This window comes from Bombina bombina, chromosome 2, assembly GCF_027579735.1.
Source record: "Bombina bombina isolate aBomBom1 chromosome 2, aBomBom1.pri, whole genome shotgun sequence".
Lineage (NCBI taxonomy): Eukaryota > Metazoa > Chordata > Amphibia > Anura > Bombinatoridae > Bombina > Bombina bombina.
In genome coordinates this window covers 1,313,116,009-1,313,126,482 of record NC_069500.1, presented here as the reverse complement: position 1 = coordinate 1,313,126,482, position 10,474 = coordinate 1,313,116,009, and positions in this window count along the sequence as shown.

Genomic DNA, 10,474 nt, shown 5'->3' with positions numbered 1-10,474 from the left:
ACTAGAGATATGCTAGACAAGTCTAGAGATATGCTAGACAAGACTAGAGATATGCTAGACAAGACTAGAGATATGCTAGACAAGACTAGAGACATGCTAGACAAGACTAGAGACGCGAGACAAGACTAGAGATATGCTAGACAAGTCTAGAGATATGCTAGACAAGACTAGAGATATGCTAGACAAGACTAGAGAGATGCTAGACAAGACTAGAGACGCGAGACAAGACTAGAGATATGCTAGACAAGACTAGAGATATGCCAGACAAGACTAGAGACATTATAGACAAGACTAGAGACTTGCGAGACAAGACTAGAGATATGCTAGACAAGACTAGAGACATGATAGACAAGACTAGAGACTTGCGAGACAAGACTAGAGACATGATAGACAAGACTAAAGACTTGCGAGACAAGACTAGAGATATGCTAGACAATACTAGAGACATGCCAGACAAGAATAGAGACATGCTAGACAAGACTAAAGACATGCTTGACAGGGCTAGAGACATGCTAGACAAAACTAGAGACATGCCAGAGACTAGAGACATGCCAGAAAAGACTAGAGACATGCTAGACAAGGCTAGAGACATGCCAGACAAGACTTGAGACATGCTACATAAGACTAGAGACATGCTACATAAGGCTAGAGATATGCTAGACAAAACTAGAGACAATGCAGACAAGACTAGAGACATGCCAGAAAAGACTTGAAACATCCTAGACAAGGCTAGAGACATGCTACAAAAGACTAGAGACATGCCAGACAAGACTAGAGACATTCTACATAAGACTAGAGACATGCTACATAAGACTAGAGACATGCCAGACAAGACTAGAGACATGCTACATAAGACTAGAGACATGCTACATAAGACTAAAGACATGCCAGACAAGACTAGAGACATGCCAGACAAGACTAGAGACATGCCAGACAAGACTAGAGACATGCCAGACAAGAGTAGAGACTTGCTAGACAATACTAGAAACATGCCAGACAAGAAGAGAGACATGCTAGACAAGACTAAAGACATGCTTGACAGGAGTAGAGACATGCTAAACAAGACTAGAGATGTGCCAGAAAAGAATAGAGATAGGCTAGACAAGGCTAGAGACATGCTAGACAAGACTAGAGACATCCCAGATAAGAACAGAGACATGCTAGACAAGGCTAGAGACATGCTAGACAAGACTAGAGACATCCCAGATAAGAACAGAGCATGCTAGACCAGGCTAGAGACATGCTAGACAAGAATAGAGACCTACAAGACAAATACCCTTAAATAAAATTAAAAATATACTAACTACATTAAAAACATTACACAAAATAAAAAAACTAACATTGCACTAAATAAAAAAAACAAAAATTACAAAAAATAAAAAAAGCTAACATTACAAATAATAACAAATGAAATTATCCAAAATAAAAATAGTAATTCCTATTCTAATAGCTCCATTAAAAAAAAAAACACTTAAAAATAAACCCCTACAAATCTATAAATAAACTACCAATAGCCCTTAAAAGAGCCTTTTGTAGGGCATTACCCTAAAGTTAGCAGCTTTTTTGCCTAAAAAAATAAACAAAGTACTCCCTAACATTACAACCCCGCATTCCCGAAACCCCCCCCAAAAAAACTAATCTACCCATTGCCCTGAAAAGGGCATTTGTATGGCATCGCCATTAAAAGGGCATTCAGTTCTTTTTAAGCCAATAAAAAATAAAATAGCCTTAATCTAAAAAAAACAAAAAACACCCCAACAAAAAACAAAAAAACCCCTAAAACTAAACCCAAAATTGCTACTCACCATTGATGAAGTCCGGAGAAACATCTTCATCCCAGCAGCGAAAGATCTTCATCCAGGGGGCTCCATCTTCATCCATAATGGAACCGTCTTCAATCACCATCCCAATGCCTAGCGCCCCTCCTGGGCCAGAAAAGACTAGAGACATGCCAGACAAGAATAGAGACATGCTAGACAAGGCTAGGGACCTACAAGACAAATACTCTTAAATAAAATTAAAAATATACTAACTACATTAAAAACATTACACAAAATAAAAAAACTAACATTGCACAAAATAAAAAAAACTAAAATTACAAAAAATAAAAAAAGCTAACATTACAAATAATAACAAATGAAATTATCCAAAATAAAAATAGTAATTCCTATTCTAATAGCTCCGTTAAAAAAAAAACCCACTTCAAAATAAACACCTACAAATCTATAAATAAACTACCAATAGCCCTTAAAATGGCCTTTTGTAGGGCATTACCCTAAAGTTAGCAGCTTTTTTGCCAAAAAAATAAACAAAGTACTCCCTAACATGACAACCCCGCATTCCCCAACCCCCCCAAAAAAAACTAATCTACCCATTGCCCTGAAAAGGGCATTTGTATGGCATCGCCATTAAAAGGGCATTCAGTTCTTTTTAAGCCAATAAAAAAATAAAAAAGCCTTAGTCTAAAAAAAAAAAAAAAACACCCCCAACAAAAAACAAAAAAACCCCTAAAACTAAACCCAAAATTGCTACTCACCATTGATGAAGTCCGGAGAAACATCTTCATCCCAGCAGCGAAAGATCTTCATCCAGGGGGCTCCATCTTCATCCATAACGGAACCGTTTTCAATCACCATCCCAATGCCTAGAGCCCCTCCTGGGCCAGAAAAGACTAGAGACATGCCAGACAAGAATAGAGACATGATAGACAAGACTAGAGACATTCGATACAAGACTAGAGACATGCTAGACAAGACTAGAGACATGATAGACAAGACTAGAGACATTCGATACAAGACTAGAGACAAGCTAGACAAGACTAGAGACAAGCTAGACAAGACTAGAGACATGCCAGACAAGAATAGAGACATGATAGACAAGACTAGAGACATTCGAGACAAGACTAGAGACATGCTAGACAAGACTAGAGACATGATAGACAAGACTAAAGACATTCGAGACAAGACTAGAGACATGCTAGACAGGACTAGAGACATGATAGACAATACTAGAGACATTCTAGACAAGACTAGAGACATGCTAGACAAGACTAGAGACAAGCTAGACAAGACTAGAGACATGCTTGGCAAGACTTGAGACTTGCGAGACAAGACTAGAGATAGGCTAGACAAGACTAGAGACATTCGAGACAAGACTAGAGACATGCTAGACAAGACTAGAGACATGCTAGACAAGACTAGAGACATGCTAGACAAGACTAGAGACATACCAGACAAGGCTAGATACATGCTAGACAAGACTAGAGACATGCTAGACAAGACTAGAGACATGCTAGACAACACTAGAGACATGCTTGGCAAGACTAGAGACTTGCTAGACAAGACTAGAGACATGCTAGACAAGACTAGAGACATTCGAGACAAGACTAGAGACATGCTAGACAAGACTAGAGACATACCAGACAAGGCTAGATACATGCTAGACAAGACTAGAGAGATGCTAGACAAGACTAGAGACATGCCAGACAAGACTAGAGAGATGCTAGACAAGACTAGAGACATGCCAGACATGACTAGAGACATGCTAGACAAGACTAGAGACATGCTAGACAATACTAGAGACATGCCAGACAATACTAGAGACATGCGAGACAATACTAGAGACATGCCAGACAATACTAGAGACATGCTAGACAAGACTAGAGACATGGCAGTCAAGACTAGAGACATACCAGACAAGACTAGAGATATGCTAGACAAGACTGGAGACATGCCAGACAAGACTAGAGATATGCTAGACAAGACTAGAGACATGCCAGACAAGACTAGAGACATGCTAGACAAGACTAGAGACATGCCAGACAATACTAGAGACATGCTAGACAAAACTAGAGAAATGCCAGTCAAGACTAGAGACATGCTAGACAAGACTAGAGACATGCCAGAGACTAGAGACATGCCAGAGACTAGAGACATGCCAGACAAGACTAGAGACATGCTAGACAAGACTAGAGACATGCCAGACAATACTAGAGACATGCTAGACAAAACTAGAGACATGCCAATCAAGACTAGAGACATGCTAGACAAGGCTAGAGAAATGCCAGACAAGAATAGAGATATGTCAGACAAGACTAGATATATTCCCGACAAGACTAGATACATGCCAGACAAGACTAGAGACATGCCAGACAACAATAGAGACATGCCAGATAAGAATAGAGACATGCCAGACAAGAATAGAGACATGCCAGACAAGACTAGAGACATTCCAGACAAGACTAGAGACATGCCAGACAAGACTAGAGACATGCCAGACAAGACTAGAGAAATGCCAGACAACAATAGAGACATGCCAGATAAGAATAGAGACATGCCAGACAAGAATAGAGACATGCCAGACAAGACTAGAGACATTCCAGACAAGACTAGGGACTTCAATACAAGAAATGAAAACTGGCACTATGACAAGTTAGTTACTGAACAAATGGACCTATAAAGTCCGGTGCTACCCCACTGTACTAGTGACTACAACCCTCACACAGAATTAAAGGAAGACCCAATTTTTTTTATTTTCGTTCATACTATACGGCATCACACAATTGAGTCTAAATATCCACTTTGTCTGTCTCAGCAGCAGTACTGTTTAATTATTACCACATCTTATTCCCGGTCTCAACCTTTCAAGTCCCCAACATTACAAAGCATTTGTGTTACCATTATAATGCTGAAAAGTTTCAAGGTGGGTGCAGACAAAATCATAGCAAAACCCCCTTGCTCCAAAGAATCAAAGTATCCAAAGAAAAGTTGCACTCTTAGGTGTGCAAAAGTGAAAACCTTTAGTAGGTAGACAGCAACGTTTCTGGGCACCTGCCCCTTTGTCAAGCTAAAAACATAGTGCACATACAGATAATATATAGCAATACTGATAAAGCATCTGATAGTAATGATTTTAGGGATTAGACTTCGATAAAGTTCTGGGTTTTAATAACTCATTTCTATCTTTCATCATGGCTATGTTATAAGCCTTCACTAAAGATTTGTATGAGTATCCCTGTTGTAACAGTCTATCCCTTAGGTCCCTTGCTGCTGTTTTACAGGACTCTTCAGTTGAGCAGTTCCTCCTCATCCTCAGGTACTCCCCAACTGGTAGTCCTTTGATCGTAGAGGGGTGATGACTGCTAGAGGCACACAATATATTGTTTGTAGCAGTAGGTTATCTATAAGTTGCAAGCTCTAGATATATAGACAATATTCTTTTCGTCTGGACTGGACCAGTGGAGATGCTTCAGGAGTTTGTGGCAGTTTTAAATAATAGTCCGCTTGGGTTATTTTTAACCTATTCAGCAAGTAAAGACAAGGTGGAGTTCCTTGATCTGACTATCTCTAAAGCAGGTAACAAATTAGAGACTGTACTTATAGGAAACCTACTGCCACAAACAATTTATTGTGTGCCGCGAGCAGCCATCACCCCTCTATGATCAAAGGACTACCAGTTGGGCAGTACCTGAGGATGAGGAGGAACTGCTCAACTGAAGAGTCCTTTAAAACATCAGGAAGGGACCTAAGGGATAGACTGTTACAACGGGGATATTCATACAAATCTTTAGTGAAGGCTTATAACATAGCCATAATGAAAGATAGAAATTAGTTATTAAAACCCAGAACTGTATCGAAGTCTAATCCCATTAGGTTTATTACCACTTATTCACCTTATAGTGAACGAATTAGGGATATTTTTAATAGGCACTGGCATGTGTTGAAGGCTGATGATCAGCTAAAAACATTACTATCTGCTAACCCAATGTTCACTTATAGAAGATCCAACAATTTAAATGATAGTCTAACCCGAAGTCACTTTCACAGGAACGCTAATAAGCCCCCACTATACAAGGGTTCTATCCGCTGTGGTGGTTGTAGAGTTTGCCAACATACGGTGGGGTAAAAAATGTTTTATAAATAACTACATCAATTGCAAAAGCGACAATGTTATTTACTGCTTAACATGCAATTGTAACCTTTTTTATGTTGGGATGACAACCAGAAGTCTGGGGACTAGAGTCACTGAGTATTTACGCAATATAAGGACTGCCAGAAAATATTTTGATAAAGGGAAACAAATTACTAGTGTGGCTAAGCACTTCCTTCAGCATCATAATGGTAACACAAATGTTTGAAGTGTTGGGGACTCGAAAGGCTGAGACCGGGAATAAGAGGTGGTAATAATGAAACTGGTAGTGGAAGGCATATTTGTGCATGTAACTTCTTAAGGGTTATGCTGCCTGACTGGAATGTGAAGCTGTACAGTGTGTGAGTTTGCAACAATTGTTGCAATGTGTGGGGTGGGGACTCTTACCTGTTATAAAAGTGCATGGATGCTGGAACACTTCCTCTTTCTTGTCTGCAACTGCTGTAGAAAGGTTTTTTCTTGGTGCAAGATGGTGCGGCCTAGGCGTCAGTCGGTTCCTCCAAAGCGGATGAGGGAGTCTTCGCCAGTGTCAAGGCGAGTATCTGTTAGGGGGAGAGGTGGTAGTTTAGGCAGTCAGGAGGTAGGCCTTAGTCCTTCCCAGGGGGTAGGCCTCAACCTTTCCCAGGATTTAGGGGAGCCCTCTGGAGTGTCCTCCTCCCCCTCCCATTTCCCTATGTCCCAAGGGGAGGGTCTGTCAGATTTCGGGGTTGGTTTCTGGGGGTGTTGGAGTCGATGGGGGGGAGGAGGGGGCCCCGGATGGCTCGATTGGCCTCCCGGAGGTGTTTAGGGCTGGGCAGGTTACCCAGGGTGGGGGGCGGGCCGGCGGGCCTAGTTTAGGGCCTGTGGTGGCGTCGGGGCAGGAAGTCTCGGATCGGGGGCGTGTTGTTCAGGGCCGTGGGCAGTCCGGCGGGCCCGTTTTGGGGCTTGCGGGGGTGCTAGTCACCCGGGAGAGGAAGGGCTTAGAATTGAGCGGGGGGCCTTTGGGCCTGCACCGTGTGGACGCGCCTGGTGGCCTAGTGGGTCCCTCCCCTACCCTGGTTACTTTTGGCGGCGTGGATCGCGGCCCACATGGTGCCCCCTCATTCGTTGGTGGTAACAGTGGGTCTGCGGCCTCCTCCTGGGACGGGTACAGGTTGGTGGTAACTTCACTTCCGGTAGTCGCGGTCGTGACGTCACTCCCGGGCGTCGCGCGCGTGACGTCATTTCTGGGTTTGGGCACGGCGGTGAGCAGTCGACCCATGGCAGCACAGGAGGTGAGTCGGGGATCCGGGTGGGGCATCACCGGACAGGCCGCGGCGGTAGGCGGACATGGAAGGGCAGGCACTTGGAAATTGGAGGCCCTTGTTGGGGCGCATGGGGGCAGACATTTGGGCGCAGGCACCGGGCGGTTGGAGCCACATGCTGGGGCTTCTGTTTTCCTTGGGGGTTTTGACAATAGGGGGTTTGTTGGTGCGGGGCAATGGGGTGGGGGAGGCCGGGCACTCACAGGTGCCGAGTATGAGGGGAAGTGCCAGACCGGGGACACGACCGGCGGGGGGAGGTAATCTGGTGGTTGGGGGGCATGAGCCTCTGGGGATGGGGCCGCAAGATGGGCATGAGCCTCTGGGGAGAGGACAGCAAGACGTCATGGGGGAGATCTTTAGGTTGGCCTCGATTTTGGCCCAACGGGGGCAATCGGAGTCCACTGGTGCAGGGCAGCCTCAGCACCCAGCACCGGTCGGTGCAGGGGGTTTGGTGCCAGGTCATGCCAGTATGGTGGGTAGCGGGAGGGTGGTTGGACAAGGGGCAGCATGTGGGAGTGAAGGGGGTGGTGGGAGGTGGCAGTCAGGTGTTGGGATCACGGCGGGTGGTCCGCAAGTTAGTTCTGTAGGGGGGGGGTGGCGGTGGTGCCCATTCTGTGATTCCCGGTACTCCTGGCTCTGTTTAGTTCCCACAGGTGAGCGGAGATGCGGTGGTGGCAGTATGCCAGGAGGCTAGCCAAGAGGTGACTCAGAGGACCGGAGCAGGCCAGGAGGCTCTTCCCCCTACAGCGCCAGGAGCAGGTGAGATTGCATTGTGTGGGGAGCTGGGGGAGGGCGCGGGTGGGTCATCTATTGATACTGGCTCTGAGAGCGACGACTCCTTAGGGCCAGTATCTAAACCTCAAAAACGGGTGTTGAAGTATCTTCGTAGGTTGGTAGCTGGGCAACAGAGGCAGGAATCAAGGCTAGCTCCGGGTGGGGGAGTGCAGATTGGGGCCTCAGGAGGTGATGGTCAGCAGGTAGGGTCAGGGGCTGTGAGCTTGGCGGTGGCAGACAGGAAAGTGGTGCTGCAAGGGGATGCTTACCCCTGCAATGTGCACTCATTGCATTTGCACCTTAAGGCTAAGACGATCAAGAAAATTAGGGATGGCAAATATGTGCACATTTTTGATTTGTCGCTCGAGGCCCATAAGGCCAAGGAGCGAAGCGAGGATGTCTCGGGCCCTAAAAAGGTTAAGAGACAGGAGACAATGGATGAGTGGCGCATGTGCTTTAGGGTTTTGGCGTCCTGTCTGGTGGAGGCGAAGCCAGAATTGAGGGTCGATGTGTTGAAATACATGGAGACGATTGAGTTCGTTCACAAAACGTATAAGGAAGGGGATGGGAAGTGTGACCGAGGAGTGAACTGCTCCTTTCGACACTCTTGCTTATACTGCGGAGCGGGTCACCCGGGGACCGAATGCACGAGACGGAAAGAGATGGGAGGCCGCGGGGCCGGCAGAGGGGCTGCTGGGGCAAAGGGCCCCAACGCCGTTGAAGCTGGCCGCCCTTGAGCCATGGCTCAGGGCCTACCCGGACAGGTGGGCGGGAGAGCTGCTCCTGTCCGGGCTTCGCAAGGGTTTCCTTATTCCGGTGGTGGGACTGGTGATCGGGGCACGTCAGAATCGGAACCTCAAGTCAGCATATGAATACCCTGACATAGTGAGGGATAAACTGGGCAAAGAACTGAGTTTGGGGCGAATGGTGGGCCTCTTTCCGGAGCCCCCCATTGAGGGTTTGGTGGTTTATACGCTGGGGGTGATGCCGAAGAAGGAAGCGGGGAAATTCTGGTTGATCCAGCACTTATCATATCCGAAAGGTAATTCAGTTAATGATGCTATCAACCTGGAGGTTAGCTCAGTTTTTTATCAGTCGTTTGACCAAGCTATGGTTTTGGTCCAACAGGCTGGGGTCAGGGCACTCTTGGCAAAGCTCGACATTGAGTCAGCTTTCCGCTTGTTGCCTATTCATCCGGCATCCTTTCGGTTGATGGGGTGTTGGTTTGAGGGTGCTTACTATGTAGATCATTGTCTCCCAATGGGTTGCTCGGTCTCATGTGCGTTCTTCGAGGCGTTCAGTACATTCCTGCACTGGGCTGTTTTTTCGGAAGAGCGGGGTGGGCTTATAGCCCATTATTTGGATGATTTTCTGCTGATCGGCAGAGCTGGGTCGGTGGAATGTGCGCGGCTCATGTCGGTGATGAGAGCTCTATTCGCGCATTTTGGGGTCCCATTGCAGAAGACAAGACCCAGGGGCCATGCACTTGCCTGACGTTCCTGGGTATCGAGATCGATACTTTAGCAAGACAGTGCAGGTTGCCAGAGGATAAGGTGGTGCGTATGCTAGCTGTGGTTTCTTCAGCCGCGGGGGCTGACCGGCTCTCTATAAAGGAGTTGCAGTCATTACTGGGTCTCCTGAATTTCGTTTGCAAAGTTATCCCGATGGGCAGGGTGTTCAACAGGAGGTTGGAAGGCCCACTAAAGGAGGCAGCGGGAGTCGCAAGTCGTGTGCGGTGTCTCCAGATATGAAGGAGGACCTAAGAATCTGGGAGTTGTTCCTGGAGGATTTCAATGGGGTTCTGTTGTGGAGACAAGTAAGGACTTCTAGTCAGGCTCTGCATCTGTTCACGGATGCGGCAGGAGCAAGGGGTTACAGGGCTTACTTCAGCAGCGCCTGGAGTGCCGAGGAGTGGCCTGGGGCCTGGATTGAGAGGGGATGGACCAGGAACCTTACGCTCCTGGAGTTGTTCCCTATTGTAGTTGCCATCGAGTTATGGGGGCGCAATTGGCAAACCAGAATGTAATATTCTGGGGCAATAATATGAGCGTCGTGTTTGCTATCAACAATCTTTCAGCCTCTTCCCCTATTGTGGTACGCTACCTTAGTTGGTTAGTGCTGCGGTGCCTGCAGCACAACATTGACTTTACGTCGCAACATGTGCCTGGGGTCAATAATGTATTGGCAGACGCGTTGTCGCGGGGCCAATGGGATGCATTCAGGAAATTGGCACCAGGGGCGGCGAAGGTTGGTACTCCTTGTCCTTCCTTTCTTTGGCAGGTGGCGGAAGGGGGGACGTGCTGACTTCGATGGTTCAGGCATCGCTGGCGTCTGCTACCTGGAAGGCCTACGTCAAGTACTGGGCAGAATGGGAAGTCTTCCTCAGGGGTAAGGGTGTTCCGTTGGAATCGGGATTGCCAACTTTGTTGCTTGAATGGATTGTTTGCTTGAAGGAGGGTGGCTGCAGGAAAGGATCCATGCAAGGGAGG